The sequence below is a fragment of the Gossypium arboreum genome, chromosome 12 (genome assembly GCF_025698485.1).
Source record: "Gossypium arboreum isolate Shixiya-1 chromosome 12, ASM2569848v2, whole genome shotgun sequence".
NCBI classification, from domain to species: Eukaryota; Viridiplantae; Streptophyta; class Magnoliopsida; order Malvales; family Malvaceae; genus Gossypium; species Gossypium arboreum.
In genome coordinates, this window is record NC_069081.1 from 81634674 (window position 1) to 81654596 (window position 19923).

At 37.7% G+C, this 19923-nt stretch overlaps 2 non-coding genes across 2 annotated transcripts; one reads left to right on the forward strand and one right to left on the reverse strand.

Moving 5' to 3' along the window:
* The first annotated feature begins 9338 nt into the window (after window positions 1-9338).
* LOC128286176 (small nucleolar RNA R71) lies at window positions 9339-9445 on the forward strand. Its single transcript, XR_008276721.1, has one exon. It is a non-coding gene; the product is annotated as a small nucleolar RNA R71 (small nucleolar RNA).
* Window positions 9446-13740: 4295 nt separating this feature from the next.
* Window positions 13741-13845, reverse strand: LOC128285997 (small nucleolar RNA R71). The gene has a single exon (XR_008276544.1). It is a non-coding gene; the product is annotated as a small nucleolar RNA R71 (small nucleolar RNA).
* Between the last annotated feature and the right edge of the window lie 6078 nt (window positions 13846-19923).

Consider the following 19923-nt stretch of genomic DNA (forward strand, 5'->3'; position numbering starts at 1 on the left):
CATTCATCATCGAACTTGAACGCCGTGTCCTTCTCCAATCATTTACATAAAGGTTTAGCAATTTTGGAGAAGTCCTTGATAAATCTTCGATAAAACCCGACGTGACCTAAGAAGCTCCTAACACCCTTTATAGATGTTGGAGGTGGGAGTTTCTCGATAACATCTACCTTTGCTTTATCTACCTTGATTCCATGTCTCGTTATCCGATGCCTTATAACAATCCCTTCTCGAACCATGAAATGACACATTTTCCAGTTAAGTACTAGGTTTGTTTCTTCGCATCGTCTTAGTACCTTAGCTAGATTGGCTAAGAAATCATTGTAAGTATCTCCGAACACTGAAAAGTCATCCATAAAAACTTCCAAGTACTTTTCAACCATGTCAGTAAAAATAGACATCATACATCTTTGAAATGTAGCAGGTGCATTACATAAACCAAATGGCATGCGTCTAAATGAAAATGTACCGTACGGGTAGGTGAACGTTGTCTTGTGCTGATCTTCTGGTGCTACTGCAATTTGATTATACCCCAAGTATCGATTGATAAAATAGTAATAGTCTCGCCCAGCTAGTCTATCCAACATCTGGTCCAAGAACGGCAAAGGAAAATGATCTTTCCTAGTCGCCTTGTTCAGCTTCCAGTAATCAATCCAAATCCTCCATCCCATAACTGTTCTAGTTGGAATCAACTTGTTATTATCGTTCTCTACGACTGTGATATCTCTCTTCTTTGGCACGCACTGGACCAGACTTACCCATGAACTGTATGAGATGGGATAAATGATACCCGCATCTAACCACTTGATAATCTCCTTTTTCACCACGTCTTTCATGATGGGGTTCAGTCTTCGTTGTCCATCAATCGTCCCTTTTTCGCCATCTTCTAGGATAATCATGTGCATGCATACAGATGGACTAATACCGCAGATATCAGTTATGGTCCATCCGATAGCCTTCTTGAATTGTTTCAACACCAAAATGAGTTTCTCTTCTTGCTCAGTAGTTAATTCTGCTGAAACGATCACAGGTAAAGTAGAAGCGTTACCTAAATAAACATATTTCAAATGTTAGAGAAGTACCTTCAGTTCTAATTTAGGTGGGTCCTCGATTGACGCTTTTGGTTGGGCATAATCCCTTTTCTCTAACTCTAAAGATTCAAATCGGGATTGCAGATTAAATCCCCTTTGATTAGCTTCTAAAAAAACTAAGTATTCATCCTCCTCTTTATCATTTGGAGGATCTGATGTTAAAATTTATTCCAACAGATCCTCAACATAGTTGAGCTCCTTTTCCACTATTAAATCCTCTAAATCGAATACTGTAGAACAATCATCAATTGTGTCAGGAAATCGCATAGACTTAAAAACATTAAATGTTACCTGATCATCCTGAACAAGCTCGTAAGCTCGCCCTTTTGCACATCTATAAGGGTCCTTCCGGTTGCTAAGAACGGTCTTCCTAGGATAATCGACATTTCTTTGTTTGCTTCAAAGTCTAGGATAACAAAATCAATAGGAAAGATAAATTTATCTACACGTACCAATATGTCCTCGATTTTTCCTTCTAGATGTACTAAGGATCGATTTGCTAGTTGAAGTGTAACTGTAGTAGGTCTAACTTCACCTGTCCCCAGCTTTCTAAATATTGACATAGGTATCAAGTTAATACTCGTACCTAAGTCACATAATGCCTTACCACAATATGTTGCTCCAATGTTTCCAGGTATGGTAAAACATCCAGGATCATTCAGCTTTGGGGGTAGTTTGTCTTGAAGATATGCACTGCATTCCTTCATCAGAGCTACCGTCTTAAATTTCCAAGTCTTCGTGTTTTGGACAGGATATCCTTCAAAAACTTGACGTAATTCAGCATTTGTTCAAGTGCTTCAACCAACGGGATATTGATATGAAGTTGCTTGAGTACGTCTAGGAATTTCTTGAATTGGATTTCCTGCTTCTGCTTCTGAAGTCTTTAAGGGTAGGGTGGTGGAGGTTTCTTTACTGGAACTGGATGATTCGTTTTCTGCGGTAATTCTGCATCTAATGGAGTTGTTAGTTGATCAGAATTAGCTGGTTCTGGAATTACCTTGTTGGGTTTTGCAGATTCTGGTTCTTGTGTAACTAGAATTTCAATACTCGGTTGAACTTCCTCTGAGTCTTGAGCATCAGTTGGCTCCTTTTCAGCTTCGATAGTGTTGGGCTCTACTGTCTTTCCACTCTTCAATGTCAACGCTTTACAATGTTCCTTCCCCAGATTCCTCGGATTCTCCACATCACTAGGTAAAGCACCTTGTGGTCGGTTCCTGAGTTCAGTAGCCAGCTAGCCCACTTAATTCTCCAAATTTCTTAGAGTGGCATCGTTTTTTGCCATGTATGCCTTCAATAAATTCTCTAAGCTATTGGATGATTCGACCTGAGCTAGTTTCTGAGCTTGGTGGGAAAAACTAGGCGGCTGAGTTGGTCTAGATTGAGCATAGTTGTTACTAGTTCCAGCCTCTTGATTACTTCAGGAAAAATTCGGATGGTTTCGCCACGATGGGTTGTAGAAGTTGGATTACAGTCCTTGCCTTCCTCAATTTTGGTTCTGGTTACTTATGTAATATACAGACTCGGGGTTTGATGGACATTCTTCGAACAAATGTCCTTCCCTACAATAAACATAGGCTATACTCTCAAATTGGTGAGGTGGTTGGTTTGTAAAACTATTACACCCATTAGCAGTAAGATTCTTAAGCATTGAGGATATTGAAGATACCTGAGATCCAAGTGAAGTGAGAGCGTCCACTTCATGTATTCCAGCAACTCGTTTTCCTGACGTAGCTCGATTGGTTGGCCATTGATAATTGTTATTTGTAACACCCCGAACCCGAGACCATCGCCGGTGTCGGACACGAGGGGTTAACAAGCCAAGTTCACTTGTTTTGCCCATCCATTTGACATTTTCAGTCAGGCTGGAAAACTGCGTCACCGTCACCTTAAAAATCATATCTCGAGTTTCAAAACTCGAAAACTGGTTTCGTAAATTTTCCCTGAATTTAGACTCATATATCCATCCATGGATTTATTTCTAGAATTTTTGGTTGGGCCAATTGGTACAGTTTAATAGTTAAAGTCACCCATGTTACAGGGATCGACTGCTCTGACCTTCGCGTGGTATAACTTGAATATCTCTCTGTACAGGGCTTTAATGCTGGTGCCGTTTGTTTCTAATGAAACTAGACTCAAAATTAAATCTGTACATATAAGGTATGTCTCCTAATTCTTTTTGTATAATTTATAGTGAATTTGTAAAGTTGCGACAGGGAACCCAGAAACTGTTCTGGCCCTGTCTCACAATAGCTTTAATATCTCTTAACATGTAACTCCTATGACCATTTAGTTTCTTCCATATGAAAATAGACTCATCAAGGTTCATTTACATAGCTTATTCACTATTTAATTCCATTCCTACGAATTTTGGTGATTTTTCACATTCACGTCACTACAGCTGGCAGCATCTGTTTTTAAGGTAGGTCTTACTGTTTGGTAGTCTCCATGAACCAACTAGTCTTGCCATACATAGGTTCATATATGATCATTTTAACCATGCCAATGGCTGATCATATGACCAACATTCCAATTTCAAGCCATAGCCACATCATGACACCAAATATAAACATACAACCACAATTATTCTAAGTTCATGTTTCCTTTTCGAGCCATTTTCGCATGGCCGTACATACTTACATCACAACATATTTAACAAACAAGGGGTAGTCCTATACATGCCATCTCAAGTTCAACCAAAATTTATACCAAAATGGAGGCTTGATAGTGTGGATGACTTGACTTCAACGATCCCAAATCCGATTGCTTGACGAAATCTAGAAAACCGAGAGCCAAAGCAACGGGTAAGCATTTTTTATGCTTAGTAAGTCTCAAGGAATATAATCAACTCTAATTACAGCAATACATTCACATAGCCAAATGCATCATTTCATTAATACACATTCTTACTTCACACTTCATCATTATATAATTTCACAAAATATCAATCAATTCAATAACTGAAATTCATTAGTCGATTGAGCGAATGTTGCTCAAACATGTCGACTTTCCAATGCACATATAACGTACCTTATCCTCTCGGGCTTTTCGAGTGTACTAATTGAATTCATTACAGCAACCAACACTCACCTCCAGCCCAAGATTCTTGAATATAACCGGATATAATCACGTGCACAAATGCCTTGGTCTTAGCCCGGATAGAATATCTCGCACGAATGCCTTGGTCTTAGCCGGATGTAGCCACTAGCACAATTGCCTTGGTCTTAACCGGATATAATTTCCAGCATAATTGTCTTCGGATTTAGCCCGGATATCATTCAATTTCCATGAACACATACATCAATTATCATTGGACATACATAATTCATTTTCGTTACTAAGGCTCAAACGCAATTATAGTCACAAGCATATTCGCCTTGGGACTTAGCCCGGGTAGAATTCAAATACTCATGCATACATAATCAATAATCAATACACATCCATACTTTATTTCACACAATTCAAGTAGGGTCACTTCTTGAGGACTTACCTCGGATGTTGTCGAACGGCTTTTTCGGCTATTCGATCACCTTTTCCTTCCCTTGTCCAATTGTGGCCCTCTTAGCTCTTGAGCTAATTCAAACAAATTCAATTTATTAAAACCTCATTGTGCTAGCTTATGGCGAATATGACAAGGAGTTTAAATGGTCATATGGCCACCCTTTAGCTTGAATACACAATGGTCATGCACATTTTATACTACATCAAGCAATTCAATACAATTTATTCGAGCATCAAGGAAATGCTAAGGCCTTCAATAGGCTACCCAAGGCGAATATTCATGTACATGTTGAGGTCAATTTTGCACTTAATACCTCACAAAACAGCATGCAATTTACTAATTAATGCTTTGCACATTGTGGCCCAAAACTTATAATATAGCATCAAGCACTTATATGTGTGCTAGGCGAATTGTGCTTGCAATTTCTCAAGCATTCTTCACATCTTCTTCTTTAAACCAATATATTCATCACTTAGTTCATAACCAAAACATAATGTGCAATCATATATATGCATATATGAGCATGGCAATTTCAAGGTGTCCATAGCCATCCAAAACACAAATTTTAACTAACATGCAAGAAGCATGAATCATGCTCAAGAGTGCATCATGGCGAATATGACAATCATGCTCCTTTTCAACTTCAATCATGATAAAACAAAAAAACTCAAAATCTTACTCATGAGTAGAAAATCCATCATTGCATGCATCATCATCAAGCTTCACACTTAGCATGCAATGGCTTTATCACCATAACAACTTTGGCCAAATGCCATTTCCATGGCATAACAAAGATTTGAGCCATGGCTAACATGCACATCAAATTAGCAACCAAAACATGCATGAAACTCCCAACACAACCTCATACATACCTTACTCTTGATGCAAATTTAGCCAAATCACCTTCTAGATCTCTTCTAAACAAAGGAAATGAAGCAAAATCCTTCTTCCTCTTAGTATTTTTGGCCAAAAAGGAGAGAGCAAGCATGAACAAATTTTTTTGTTTTTGTTTTTTTTTCTTCTTGGTTGCACGACAATGGGGTATGCTACTCTCTAACACACATTTTTTTTCATTCTTTTCTTACCCATGCCTATTTGTTTACTATTTCTCCCTAATGCCCAACAAAACATGTTTCATGACATGTTTAACCCATATCTCTTTGTCATGGCGGCCATCACTTGTAAAAGGGGAATTTGACATGCAAGTCCATTATTTTGCATGCATGCTTTAATTAGTCATCACCCTTTCCCTATCGTATTTTCAAAGTTCACTACTAAGTCCTTTCTAGTGGAATTCACCTTTATAACACTAAATCAATCATCAAAAATGTCATACATGAATACTCACATATTATAGGCATCGAAATAAATTTTAAATTATTGTTATGCCTCGGTTTTGTGGTCCCGAAACCACATTCCGGCTAGGGTCTATTTTGGCTGTCACAACTCCCCCCTCTTAAGGAATTTTCGTCCCGAAAATCTTACCGATATATAGGTTTGGATATCGTTCTTTCATAGAGTTCTCGGTCTCCCAAGTAGCTTCTTCTATCCGTGCTTGAGCCATAACACTTTCACTAGCGGAACCCGCTTGTTTCGCAACTCTTTCACTTCTCGTGATAGGATACGAATCGGTTCTTCCTCATAACTCATATTAGCTTGAATTTCAATTTCGATGGACAAATCACGTGCGATGGATCGGATCTATAGCGTCAAGCATCGAAACGTGAAAGACATCGTGAACCTTTTGAGTTCGGGGCAAAATCAAGCGATATGCCACCTGGACCGACTCGCCTCGATATCTCATATGGTCCAATGAACCTCGGGCTCAACTTGCCCTTACGGTACGAACACGAGTATCTTTTTCCAAGGCGATACCTTGAGAAACACTTTATCACCCACGATACTCGATATCCTTACGCTTCAGATCCGCGTCACGACTTTCGACGATCGGAGGCTATCTTCAGACTTTCACGGATTACTTTCACTTCTCATTCAGCATCCCTAATCAAATCCACCCGAAAATCTTGCTTTCACCGAGCTCGGTCCAAAACAATGGCGCACGGCATTTACGACCGTACAAGGCCTCGTAGGGTGCCATCTTAATACTTGATTGAAAGTGTTGTTGTAAGCGAATTCAATCAACGGCAAATACCGCTCCCATGAACCACTAAACTCGAGGACGCAACATCTTAACATATCCTCAAGTATCCGAATTATCCGCCGGATTGACCATCGGTTTGGGGGTGAAAGGCGGTCTGAAATGCAACTTGGTACCCAAAGCTTCTTGCAACTTTTTCCAAAATCGCGAGGTAAATCTCGGATCTCTATCCGACACGATAGAAATAGGCACCCGTGTAATCTCACAACTGAGAAACGTACAATTCCGCTAATTTGTCCATTGAAAAATCCGACGACGGGACAAAGTGGGCCGACTTAGTCAATCGATCTACCACGACCCAAACCGCATCCTTCTTACTTGTCGACAATGGCGGTCCGGATACAAAGTCCATTGTGACTCGATCCCATTTCCACTCGGGTATCGTGATTGGTGAAGTAATCTCAAGGCACCGATGTTCCGCTTTCACTTGTTGACATATTAGACATCTCGAAACAAAGTCGGAGATGTCTCGCTTCATACCATGCCACCAAAACCGACGTTTCAATTCATTGTACATCTTCGTACTCCCCGGGTGGATTGCCATTCGGCTACAATGGGCTTCATTCAGAATTATCGAAATGAGTTCCGAATTCTTTGGGACACACAGACGACCTTTGAACCTCAAACAATCGTCATCGTCGATTTGAAACTCCGAGTCCTTGTTCAGAACACACGCAGCCCGTTTTGCAACCAACTCGTCATCGACTATAATTTCCAGCTCTTAACCCGGATATAATTTCCAGCATAATTGTCTTCGGGATTTAGCCCGGATATCATTCAATTTCCCATGAACACATACATCAATTATCATTGGACATACATAATTCATTTTCGTTACTAAGGCTCAAACGCAATTATAGTCACAAGCATATTCGCCTTCGGGACTTAGCCCGGGTAGAATTCAAATACTCATGCATACATAATCAATAATCAATACACATCCATACTTTATTTCACACAATTCAAGTAGGGTCACTTCTTGAGGACTTACCTCGGATGTTGTCGAACGGCTTTTTCGGCTATTCGATCACCTTTTCCTTCCCCTTGTCCAATTGTGGCCCTCTTAGCTCTTGAGCTAATTCAAACAAATTCAATTTATTAAAACCTCATTGTGCTAGCTTATGGCCGAATATGACAAGGAGTTTAAATGGTCATATGGCCACCCTTTAGCTTGAATACACAATGGTCATGCACATTTTATACTACATCAAGCAATTCAATACAATTTATTCGAGCATCAAGGAAATGCTAAGGCCTTCAATAGGCTACCCAAGGCCGAATATTCATGTACATGTTGAGGTCAATTTTGCACTTAATACCTCACAAAAACAGCATGCAATTTACTAATTAATGCTTTGCACATTGTGGCCCAAAACTTATAATATAGCATCAAGCACTTATATGTGTGCTAGGCAATTGTGCTTGCAATTTCTCAAGCATTCTTCACATCTTCTTCTTTAAACCAATATATTCATCACTTAGTTCATAACCAAAACATAATGTGCAATCATATATATGCATATATGAGCATGGTCAATTTCAAGGTGTCCATAGCCATCCAAAACACAAATTTTAACTAACATGCAAGAAGCATGAATCATGCTCAAGAATGCATCATGGCGAATATGACAATCATGCTCCTTTTCAACTTCAATCATGATAAAACAAAAAAACTCAAAATCTTACTCATGAGTAGAAAATCCATCATTGCATGCATCATCATCAAGCTTCACACTTAGCATGCAATGGCTTTATCACCATAACAACTTTGGCCAAATGCCATTTCCATGGCATAACAAAGATTTAAGCCATGGCTAACATGCACATCAAATTAGCAACCAAAACATGCATGAAACTCCCAACACAACCTCATACATACCTTACTCTTGATGCAAATTTAGCCAAATCACCTTCTAGATCTCTTCTAAACAAAGGAAATGAAGCAAAATCCTTCTTCCTCTTAGTATTTTTGGCCAAAAGGAGAGAGCAAGCATGAACAATTTTTTTGTTTTTGTTTTTTTCTTCTTGGTTGCACTGCAGCAATGGGGTATGCTACTCTCTCACACACATTTTTTTTCATTCTTTTCTTACCCATGCCTATTTGTTTACTATTTCTCCCTAATGCCCAACAAAACATGTTTCATGACATGTTTAACCCATATCTCTTTGTCATGGCGGCCATCACTTGTAAAAGGGGAATTTGACATGCAAGTCCATTATTTTGCATGCATGCTTTAATTAGTCATCACCCTTTCCCTATCGTATTTTCAAAGTTCACTACTAAGTCCTTTCTAGTGGAATTCACCTTTATAACACTAAATCAATCATCAAAAAATGTCATACATGAATACTCACATATTATAGGCATCGAAATAAATTTTAAATTATTGTTATGCCTCGGTTTTGTGGTCCCGAAACCACATTCCGGCTAAGGTCTATTTTGGGCTGTCACATTATTGGTTATTCTCTCGATGATTTCGTAAGCCTCATTATAAGACTAAGAAAGGAGAGCACTGTTAGCAAAGCGTCCATTACCATCCTCGTGTGAGCATTGAGACCATTATAAAATGTCTCAAGTTGGATGTAGTGTGGGATTCCGTGATGAGGGTATTTCCTTAGAAGTTCTTTGTATCATTCCCATGCCTAATACAAGGATTCATCATCCATTTATTGGAAGGCAGTGATCTCGTTCCTCAACTTAGCATCCTTACTAGGCGGGAAATACTTCGTGAGGAATCTTTCAGCTAACTCTTGCCATGTAGAAATGGAGTTTGGTGGTAATGAATTCAACCAGGCTCGAGCTCTGTCCTTTAGTGAGTACGGGAACAACTTCAATCGTAATAAATCTTTGGAAACTCTAACTAATTTGAAAGAGTCGCTTACCTCCATAAATAGTCTTAAATGAAGATGAGGATCTTCTGTAGGCATTCCACTAAATTGGCCCACTGTCTGAAGCATCTGGAACATGACTGGCTTCAGCTCAAATTGTTGTGCCTCGATTTTGGGTCTCTTAATACCCGGATTAAGATCTTTAAATACTGGCATAGCATATTGTCTTAAGGCTCCGTCCCTATCGCCAGCAATAAGGATAGGATTTTGAACAAGGTTTACTCCATTTCCTTGATTCATATTCTCGAAATTCATTCCTTCAGTCCTTCTCTGGTTCACTTGTCTTCTTCGCTGTCGGAAAGTTCGTTCAATCTCAGGGTCCACAGGGAGTAAGTCAATAATTTGGTCAATACTCATAAACACCTGAAATAATCACAGAAAAATTAATTAAGTTAAAAATTAAACAGAAAAATAAACCAAAATGTAAAACTAACAAAATCACAAATAATGACTTTATGAAACAGTCCCCGGCAACGGTGCCAAAAACTTGGAACGACGAAAAAATGTGCAAGTGTACATAATCGCAACAAGTAATAAAGTGACAAGTAAATGTCGAGTTATCGTACCCACAGGGACTGTAAAAAGAATTATTTATGAAATTAATTGTAAAATACTTTGGTGAAGTAGAAATAATTTGGTTTTAGAAGATGGGCAAAAACTATTTAAAAACTTAAGTAAATGATTTAAATAAAACAAAAGAGTTCTAGTGCACGATTTCAAATAAGATTTAATCAATGTAACATACTTGTGTTAGATTAATTATATTTCTTGAACTTAGAATTACTAAACTCATGTTTACACTATTACGAATAAATTCAAAACAACCTGGTAATTTGCTAACTTATGAACAAATTTACATACAAAAATCCATTCATCTCTTGACATATCTCTATGTCAATTCAACCGACTAAACAGATTCTAGCAAACAAACATGCTATTGCACATACATACTCATTAAATTGAACCAATCTCTTGCATATCCTATGTCAATTCAAACATATAAAATACTTTTTGAAGTAACAAGATATCCCTACCTTGAAACAATTTAATCACAATAATCTTGCAAGTTATGCAAGGCAATAATATCGCCAGATATATTGCTAATTTAACCTTCAGCTACCTTAGAAAAATAAACATGCACTGATTAAGTATTGTGTCAACTAATTACAATTGCAATCCGTTTAAATAATTAATTCATTAGTTACCTCACAGTCATAACGCAAGAATAACTTAGGCATGATTTTACTTAATCAAGCATCTTACCGAGGCTTATAACAACATAAACATCATTTTAACAATTCAAGCAGGCAGAATATAATCAAACCAACACAAACATAATTTAAGCTGAATTGATTAAAATAACCATTTCAATAGCATAAATATTCATAAAAATGTTAGTCAAAACAACAACAAAAATTAAAGAGTTAGGGAACAAGAGGCAAATCCGGTGTTTCTCTATGGCTTGACTAGTTGCTCCGTTCTTCATTCTTCATTGGCCTTGGCTATAAGGGTGGCTTATGAACACCTAATTGCTGCTCCAAAATGGCTGATGGAAGCCTCTTTCCTAAGAGAAGAAATCGGCACTTGAACAAGAGGGAATGGAACGGAAAAAATGAGAGAAAAGTGAGAGAGGGAATGGAAGAATGATATGAAGTGAGTGGTGCTTTGAATGATCAGCAAGGGGTGGATTTTATAGCTGATTTTGGCTGCTAAAAATAGAAAATTCCACAGCCAAAGAGCCCTCCCTTGGCCGCCACACACATGGTAAAGTTGAGAGTTTCAACTTTACTATTTTAAGCATGGGGCAAATCTACAAAGCCATAATTTAAGGTGGGGTTTGAATGCAATTTAGAAGTCGTTTGAGGGCATTTTTGCAAGCATATTTAATCAACTAAAATTCTGATTTGGGTCAACATATGGATGGTTATGGGCTGCCCATTTAGTGGCTGGTTTGGTTCACTCAATCTAGCTCGACCAGTGCGGTTCAACTGAACCCTTTCTCCATAATTAATTAAAAAAATTTATTTAACTCAAATTAAATGGGGAATAAATTAAAATTAATTAAATTATGAATTAATACACATTTTTGGACCGTCTTGGGCTGAAAATTAAAGTGCCTTGATACTTCAAATTGCTTATCAGTTTTGTGCTTTCAGCAGTGTCAGCCGAGCCAATTTTCTCTCTTTGCGCAAATCTGTCGAAAATAGTCAAAATTAGTCAAAGTTAAGTATAAAATTAAATAAATTCACCATGTTCATATTTTTAACATGACTTAATTATTTTATAATATTTAATTATTTTTCGACAAGAATTTAACCGAATTTGCATGAATTTATGAAAAATTGGGTGTGAAAAAGTATATAAATTTTTGTGTTTCCACTGATGCCTATCATCCTCTTTGCATAAGGATTTTTAGCAAATTAGCCTCTTAAAGAGCCCTTGGTTGGCCATCTCGGAGAGCCATCAACAAAGGAGCAAAGCAAAGGAATGAAAGAGCCCTTGTCAGTTAGAGTCTTGGGTGACAACCACTTTGATTTGGGTTTAATCTTTCTTTTCTTTAACTTAATTCAAGAATGTTTTCTGTGTGTTTACTATTCTTATTTACAACAATGATAGTTTAATTTTATTTAAGTTTGGATGATTGCTTTGATTAAATAATAATTATTTGATTCATGTTTATAATATTTGTACCTCAATCGATCATGTTTTCAATTAAAATCAAGTTTGTATTTTAATCGTACGTGATTGAAATGCACCTGAATTAGCTGAGCGATCCTAACCAGACGACGGCTAATGGACACATAATTGAAATGTGCATGCTCAATTTAGATCCTAGCCCGAATAAATTGCAGGTTACATAACAATCCTAACCAGGCTCTATTATCTGCATAGTTTTTAGATTTGTGTGATTAAACTGTTTCAAGCCTAACACGTCCCTGTTACCTTGCACGAATACTAAGAAACCCTTAGTAAATAAGGATCAGTAAAATGCGTATTTACTAGGTAAAGGATTCTAAAAGGACCTAATGTGGTTTCTAAACTCATGAAAGATCGAGTTGCCATGGAATGTTTTTCCGAATATTGATAAGCATATTGATAATAATTTGAGTTTAATTAAAGTAATTGTCCTAGATTATTTATGTTATAATTTTTGCTTATTGTGTTAATTCTGCTAAAATCTATTTCATTCATATAGTTTGCTTTCTTAGGATAAATTGCATTAGGGATCAGTGCATTTAGTTACATATACTTAATTTTTCATCACTTCTCAATTATATTGTTTTTATTTATCAAGTTATTAATATAATTTTACAAATTAAGTGACTTAGAACAAATACGATCCATATGGAGACGATAACTCGATAATTACTTATTACTTGATAATGATTGTGTACACTTGCACAAACCCGAACGTTACAAGTTTTTGGTAACGTTGCCAGGGATTGTCAACTGTTGCCATAATCATTCTTTGTGAAATTATTTATTTTCAATTTGGTTATTTCTAATAGTACTAACTTATTCTTTTTAATTTTGTGATTCTCTTTTCAGGTGTTTATGAGCATAGATCAAATTATCAATTTACTCCCAATAGACCATGAAATTGAGCAAACTTTTAGACAAAGAAGACATGAACGAACAGGTCAAACACAAGTCGAGATGGACCTTGGAAATCAGAATCAAGACCAAGTTAATAAAGCTGATCATATAAGAAATCCCATCCTCATTACCAATGATAGGGATCGATGCATCAAACAATATGCTGTGTCGCTTTTCAATGAGTTAAATCCAGGAATTAGAAGGCCAGATATTGAGGCAACCCAATTCAAATTGAAACTAGTGATGTTTCAAATACTACAAACGGTGGGCCAATCTAGTAGTATGCCCACGGAAGATCCACATCTCCACCTTCGATTGTTTATTGAGGTGAGTGATTCATTCAAGATAGCCGGTGTGACTGAAGATGCACTGAGGTTGAAGTTGTTTCTGTACTCGTTGTGAGATCGAGCACAAGCTTGGCTTAATTCATTTACACCAAGTTCTATATCTACATGGCAAGAATTAGCAGAGAGATTTTTCGTTAAGTATTTCCCACCTAGAAAAATGCTAAGTTGAGGAACGAGATCACAACTTTCCAACAATTGGATGATGAGTTTTGTATGAGGCTTGGGAGCGATTCAAGGAGTTCTTCGTAAGTGTCCTCATCATGGGATTCCTCATTGTATCTAGTTGGAGACATTCTATAATGGTCTCAATACACATACAAGATTGATGGTAGATACTTCTGTGAATGGTGCAATTTTTTCTAAGTCTTATAATGAGGCTTATGAGATTATTGAGAGGATCATGAGTAATAACTATCAATGGCCAACAAATCGAATAGCTTCAGAAAGACATGTAGCCGGTGTAACACCCCAAACCTGGCCTAGTCGTTATGGCCGAATCTGGTGTGTAACATCGAAGTGTTTTTCGAAAATTGATCTTTTAGATAAAAATTCGTTACTAAGTTTAAACTCTTTTATTATTATTTAACAAAAGTTCTCGTCAAAACATTTACCTTATTAACCATCAGTGTTATATTAAATTGATTTAAAAATGAGGAAGCTTTTAAAGTCGATGAAGTTTAAAATGCGTGTTTTCCTTGAAAACAGTTATTATTTTGAAAACTTATCTTTGTCCTAGTCTAGCAGTTTAAGGTAAGAAATCAAAGCCCAAATAAAAGTTAAAACCACAAATGGCCTTATTACATAACCAAAAACCCAATATGAAATTTAAATGAATAAAGTCAAAAGTAGAACATCAGCAATCGTGTGGCCACCTCCGAGTCCCTCGTGGCTCCAAACCGTCTAAGGTTGAGGATTACCTGTACAATTAAAAGAAATGGTGAGTTTACGAAAACTCGGTGTGTAATCCCCTATTATTCAAACAGTAATCTGGGCCAGAGCCCTATTCAGTAACAGTACATTCTTGGCCTTAGTCTTATACAGAAATAGTGTGGGCTTATGCCCAATTCAGTATCAGTATAGTGCAGTTATGTAACACACCCCAATCCAACCAACACACCACCCGTACCAACCAACATACCATGTGGAGATTAAATTGACCCACCAATATCGTAGTGAAGCTGCTAACAGTAACACATCAAAGTTGCTAATAACAGTAAACGTGGCAAAATAACTAGAACAGTAATTACGTGGCAAAGCTACTAATACAATACTTCCTCCAAATCAGAAACCCAACCCCATGTAGTATGCCGTTTCATAAGTATTACGTGTATGCAGTACATCATACACATCAATTAACCTACCACTAGGGGTATAATGGTTATTTCATCGGTTAGGGGTAAAACAGTAATTTTAGCCCTCAGGGGTATTTCGGTCATTTAACTATGTTTGGGGTCTCGGTACATATAACGATCTTTCAAAGGTCTACAGTCATCTCTAACGACTCAGATAACCCATATGACCAAAACAGTGCAAATGGGCTTAAGGCCCACTAATCGGCCCAAGTAGGCCCACACACTTGTGTGACCCATTTAGCCCAAATTCATTCGTGACTATGCGATCACCATAGCCCACTCCATTATTTTTCACTTACCGTAAATTCCATCACTGCAAGTTCTTACCAATTACCTGCACTCAAACCAATATTCCATTATCTTTTACTAGAAAATTCGTATGCACAATCGAACCCACAACAACACTTACCATAAAGATTGAGAACCTGCTTCCAAAGAATGAAACACAATCAGTTTACAATCCCCAACTAGATAGTCGCTTCGCAAGGCAGAACTAGCGCTATCACTCCCCTAGCAATGTTGATCAGAAAGAAAAGATTAAGAGAACCATCGATACAGCAGAAGGGAGAAAAATGAATAGAGACCATAATCGATAAAGTAACACTTACCACCAAAATCAACAGAGAAAAATAGCAATGTAACCAGTTCACAGAAGGTTAATGTCGGAGTACTATACGGCCAACAAGGGTTAGATTACACTGCAAAGAAGGGAGAAAGTAAAGAATGAATCATTCACTACGACCGAAACCGAAAGAGATAGAGGGGCAAGCCGATACAATCAGTTAGGGTAAATTTGATTGAAAGAAAGGGAGAAGCAGGTAAAGAAGATTCGGCTACAATAAAAGGAACAAGATTTGAGAGGAGAGAGTATGGGTATTCAGCTTCAGAGAAAAAAGAAGAGAAGAAGAAAGTGTTCAATGCTCAATCGGCCCTAAAGAAGAAGGGTTAAGATACCACTTGAAAACACGGCCAAAGCAACTGAGAAACGAAGGAGTTTTCACTAATACCATCAAACCCAAAAGAAAATTAAAGCTGCCAAAACTCGAGGTATAGAAATCGAAATTGTCTTATAGTTAGCTAACACAAAAAATGAGCATCCAAAGCCTATAGTTGAATTCCCTTATCCAACTAGGGTCCTCAAACGGCACTAACTCCCTCCCTACAAGACTTCAAATTCGGCAGAACAACCTCCACACCTCAATCTCCTAATTCCTCTCCATAAAACTGTCCCCAATCCTCTCTACGATTTCCTTTTTGATATCCTCCACCTATTACTGTGACAGCCCAAAATTGACCCTAGTCGGGAAGTGGTTTCGGGACCGCTAAACCGAGTCACCAAAATGTTGGAACGTAATATTTATTGTCTAGAATATGTGAATATGAATGTGTGAAAATTTCATGTTTGGATTTTGCTTAATTGTAGATGAATTTTTGTGATTAGGACTTATGTGAGAAAACTTAGAAATGTGCTAGGCAAATGTAAGTGGCCTATTAGTGCATGTAATCAAAGGGGTGGACTTGCATGTCAAATTCCCCTTTGATATTAGCTAATGGCCGGCCATGACAAGAGTGATGGGCAGGGAAACATGTTTCCAACATGTTAGGCTAGTGATGTATGTAGGAAACAATAAAATAGAAAGCTAGTAGTAAAGAAATAAAAAAAAAAAGAAGAGAATGGTGAATGTCCCCCCATTGCCGTGAGTTGAGGAAGAAAAAAGAAAAAATCCTTGTTGTTCATCCATTCTCATTTTTGTTACAATTACCATGACTTGAGAAGAAGAAGGAGTGTTCATGTTTTCTTTCTTTTGCAATTGTTATAACTAGAAGAAGAAGAGGAAGCAATAATAGAGAAATACAATGGAGCAAATCAAATAGGTGATTTCCATCTTGGAGGAATTTTCACGCTTCTTTGCAAATATTTTATATTTCTTCCTAAGCTGTTCGGTTTTAAGTGTTGCAATGCTTGAGATTGTTGTTGCATGCGACATGCATGTAAGATTTTGATAGTTTTGTTTGGTGAGTGTGGATTAATTTGCTCTCGGAAATCGTGGCTAAATGGTGAAGTAAATGGTGTGGTATGGCTGCTCAAATATGTGTTGACGTGTGCAATTGTGACTATCTTATTATGCTGCCTTAATTTGCTTTTACATGCTGTCCAATATTGTAAATTTTATGACAAATTCGGTTAAGTTTAATGCATGTCTCATTTGAAAATTCAATGCTGTCCAAAGCTGGACATTTCCATGTTGTTCGGGTGAGTCTTTCAAAGGTAACTTTGCTAAATTCTCACATTTAATTTATGGGTACATATACAAGTAATGTTCGCTATATGGAATGTAAGTATAGGTGTGATCGGTCATGGAAATTTGATATGAAGTTTTGTTAGGTGAGTGGTGAATGGCGAATGAATTATATACATTGTGAGGATGAAATTTGTATATAAATTGTGTATGTGTGCATTCGGACTTTAAGGGTAATGAGATGAAGTTAAGGTGCGAATTTTAGTTCGGGTGATAGAGATAATTCGGTTGAGTTGATTCATGATGTTGTACATTAGAATAAAAAATTTACTACTAAATGTATTTATTCTAGATCAAGACATCAAAGGGGAAAATCAAACCAAGGCAAAGCAAAGATAATCGAGTAGCCGATCGGAAATCGTTTCATCCAATATAAGGTAAGTCATTAAGCATATATTTGGTATTGATTTAAATGATCATAATATATATGCAATTGTGTTTAATGAGTTGATGTGTAAATGGAAATGTATGTGTATGGAATGATGCCATTGTTGAATGTATAAAGGTAGTAAAATGCTTAAAGTATTGGTCTCGGCACTAAGTGTGCGGTATAAATGGATACTGGTGACGAGATTAGCACTAAGTGTGCATGCTGGAAATATATGGCACTAAGTGTGCATGCTGGAAATATATGGCACTAAGTGTGCATGCTGGAAATATATGGCACTAAGTGTGCGAGCTCGAAGGGTATGGCACTATGTGTGCGGGCTTAAATTGCATGGCACTAAGTGTGTAAATCGAGTATTAAGCACTGTGTGTGTGCATTTCTCTCTATATATATATCTCCGATCGGACAATTATATGGAGGTGTGTCTCCATCGAGTTGAGTATGGGCAGCGGATCGAGTAAGTACCTTGAGCTCATGACGAATAGGCAATATGTTCATGCTCGGGTTGAGCTTGGTAAGCTTTAAATCTATGTGATGATTGAAATTGTATGGTTGTGGTGGAAATGAGTTAATGTGTGAAAATGCCTTAAATATCTTGTTGTGTGGAATATGAAATGTGGATGTATGACTTGGTATGAGATTGAACCGAAAGGTCCGAGGAATTATGGTATAGTTTTGATATGGATGAGTACCTAGCCTCGCTTATTGTTTCATGTTGTGGTAACTTTATTAATGGATGGTTGTTGAATGCTTATGACTTCTCGAGTTATAAACTCACTCGGTGTTTTCTTGTCACCCATTTTAGGTCTCTTGGACTCGTATTGTTTATGCGTGCTTGGAACCGTCGTTGAAGTCATCACACCGGCTGGAAATCTTTTGTTATTGTCTTCGTAGTTGAACTAGGAGAACATTTGGCATGTATAGGCTATTATGTTTTGTTGAATTGTGGGTTGTAAACATTAAGCCATGTGAAAAATGGCCTATGTGGTCGTTGAGTGGGATGCTAGAACCTATAGCCACGAGTCTTAGAAACTTTAATTTTGATAAGGTGGCCATAATTTGTGTCATGTATGATGGATGATTAGTAAGGTCAAGGAAAGATTCATGAAATTGGCATAGTCTCATCGCAGTAACTGTTGCGGACAGCAGTAGTGATATGAGATTGAAAAATCACTAAAACTAATATAAGTAGAATTAAATAGTGAATAAATTATGAAATTGAACCTTGATGAATCTATTTTCATATGGATGAAACGAAACGACCATATGAGCAGTATACTGAGAGATATTAAAGTTCTCGTGAGATAGGGCCAGAACGGTTTCTGGATCCCCTGTCTCGACTTTGAAAATTTACCATAAATTATCCAGAAGGAATTGGAAGTCGTGCCTTTTATTTTCAGATTTCCCTTTGAGTCTAGTTTCATTAGAAACAAACGGCATGAGCATTGAAGCTCTGTACGAGAAGATATCCAGGTCGTAATGCGAGAAGGTCAGTGTAGTCGACCCCTGTAACATGGGCGACTTTTAACTAATAAACTGTACCAATTGGCCCGACCAAAAATTCTAGAAATAAATACATGGATAGATATATGAGTCTAAATTCAGGAAAAATTTACGGAATCAGTTTCCAAGTTTTGAAACTCGAGATATGATTTTTAAGGCGACAGTGACGCAGTTAGCTAGCCTGCCTGGAACAGCAATCAAATATTGCAAAGAGAGTAATAAGGGAAGTAAGACCGGTAACACCACGTGGTCAAATCCGGTGACGGTCTCGGGTTCGGGGTGTTACAACTTTATTGGTATCAGAGCTATGGTTTAGTCGGTTCTAGGACTACCATAGCGCGTGTGAGTCTAGCTATACATGCCAAATTGTTAGTGCTTAATAATGTGATGACTTCTGACGGTTGAAATTTTTGTCTTGGGTAGCAAATGGAACCCAGGGTAGAGAGACCCTTGGCGGATGACGTTGAAAGTGTAGTGACTACTCCCGCGCAAGGGACACCGCCTGTTGAACCTCAGTCATCCGCGAATAATCAAAATGAAGGGGCGAAACAAGCCTTCTTCACCATGATGAATGAGTGGGTCGCGCAATATGCCCGAACCAACCCGGCCGTCGAACATTCCCGAATTTAAATACTCCGCCCTAAGAGTCCGCAATGCCTCCGCCATCGATCCCGTGAGGCTAAGCAAACCACTGTAGACTTGATTAGGAAGCGCGGCCGAGGAGTTCAAGGCCATAGTCACCGATGATCTTTGAAAAAGCCGAATTCGCTCGATAACACCATTTGAGTGTTAGATGAACTGT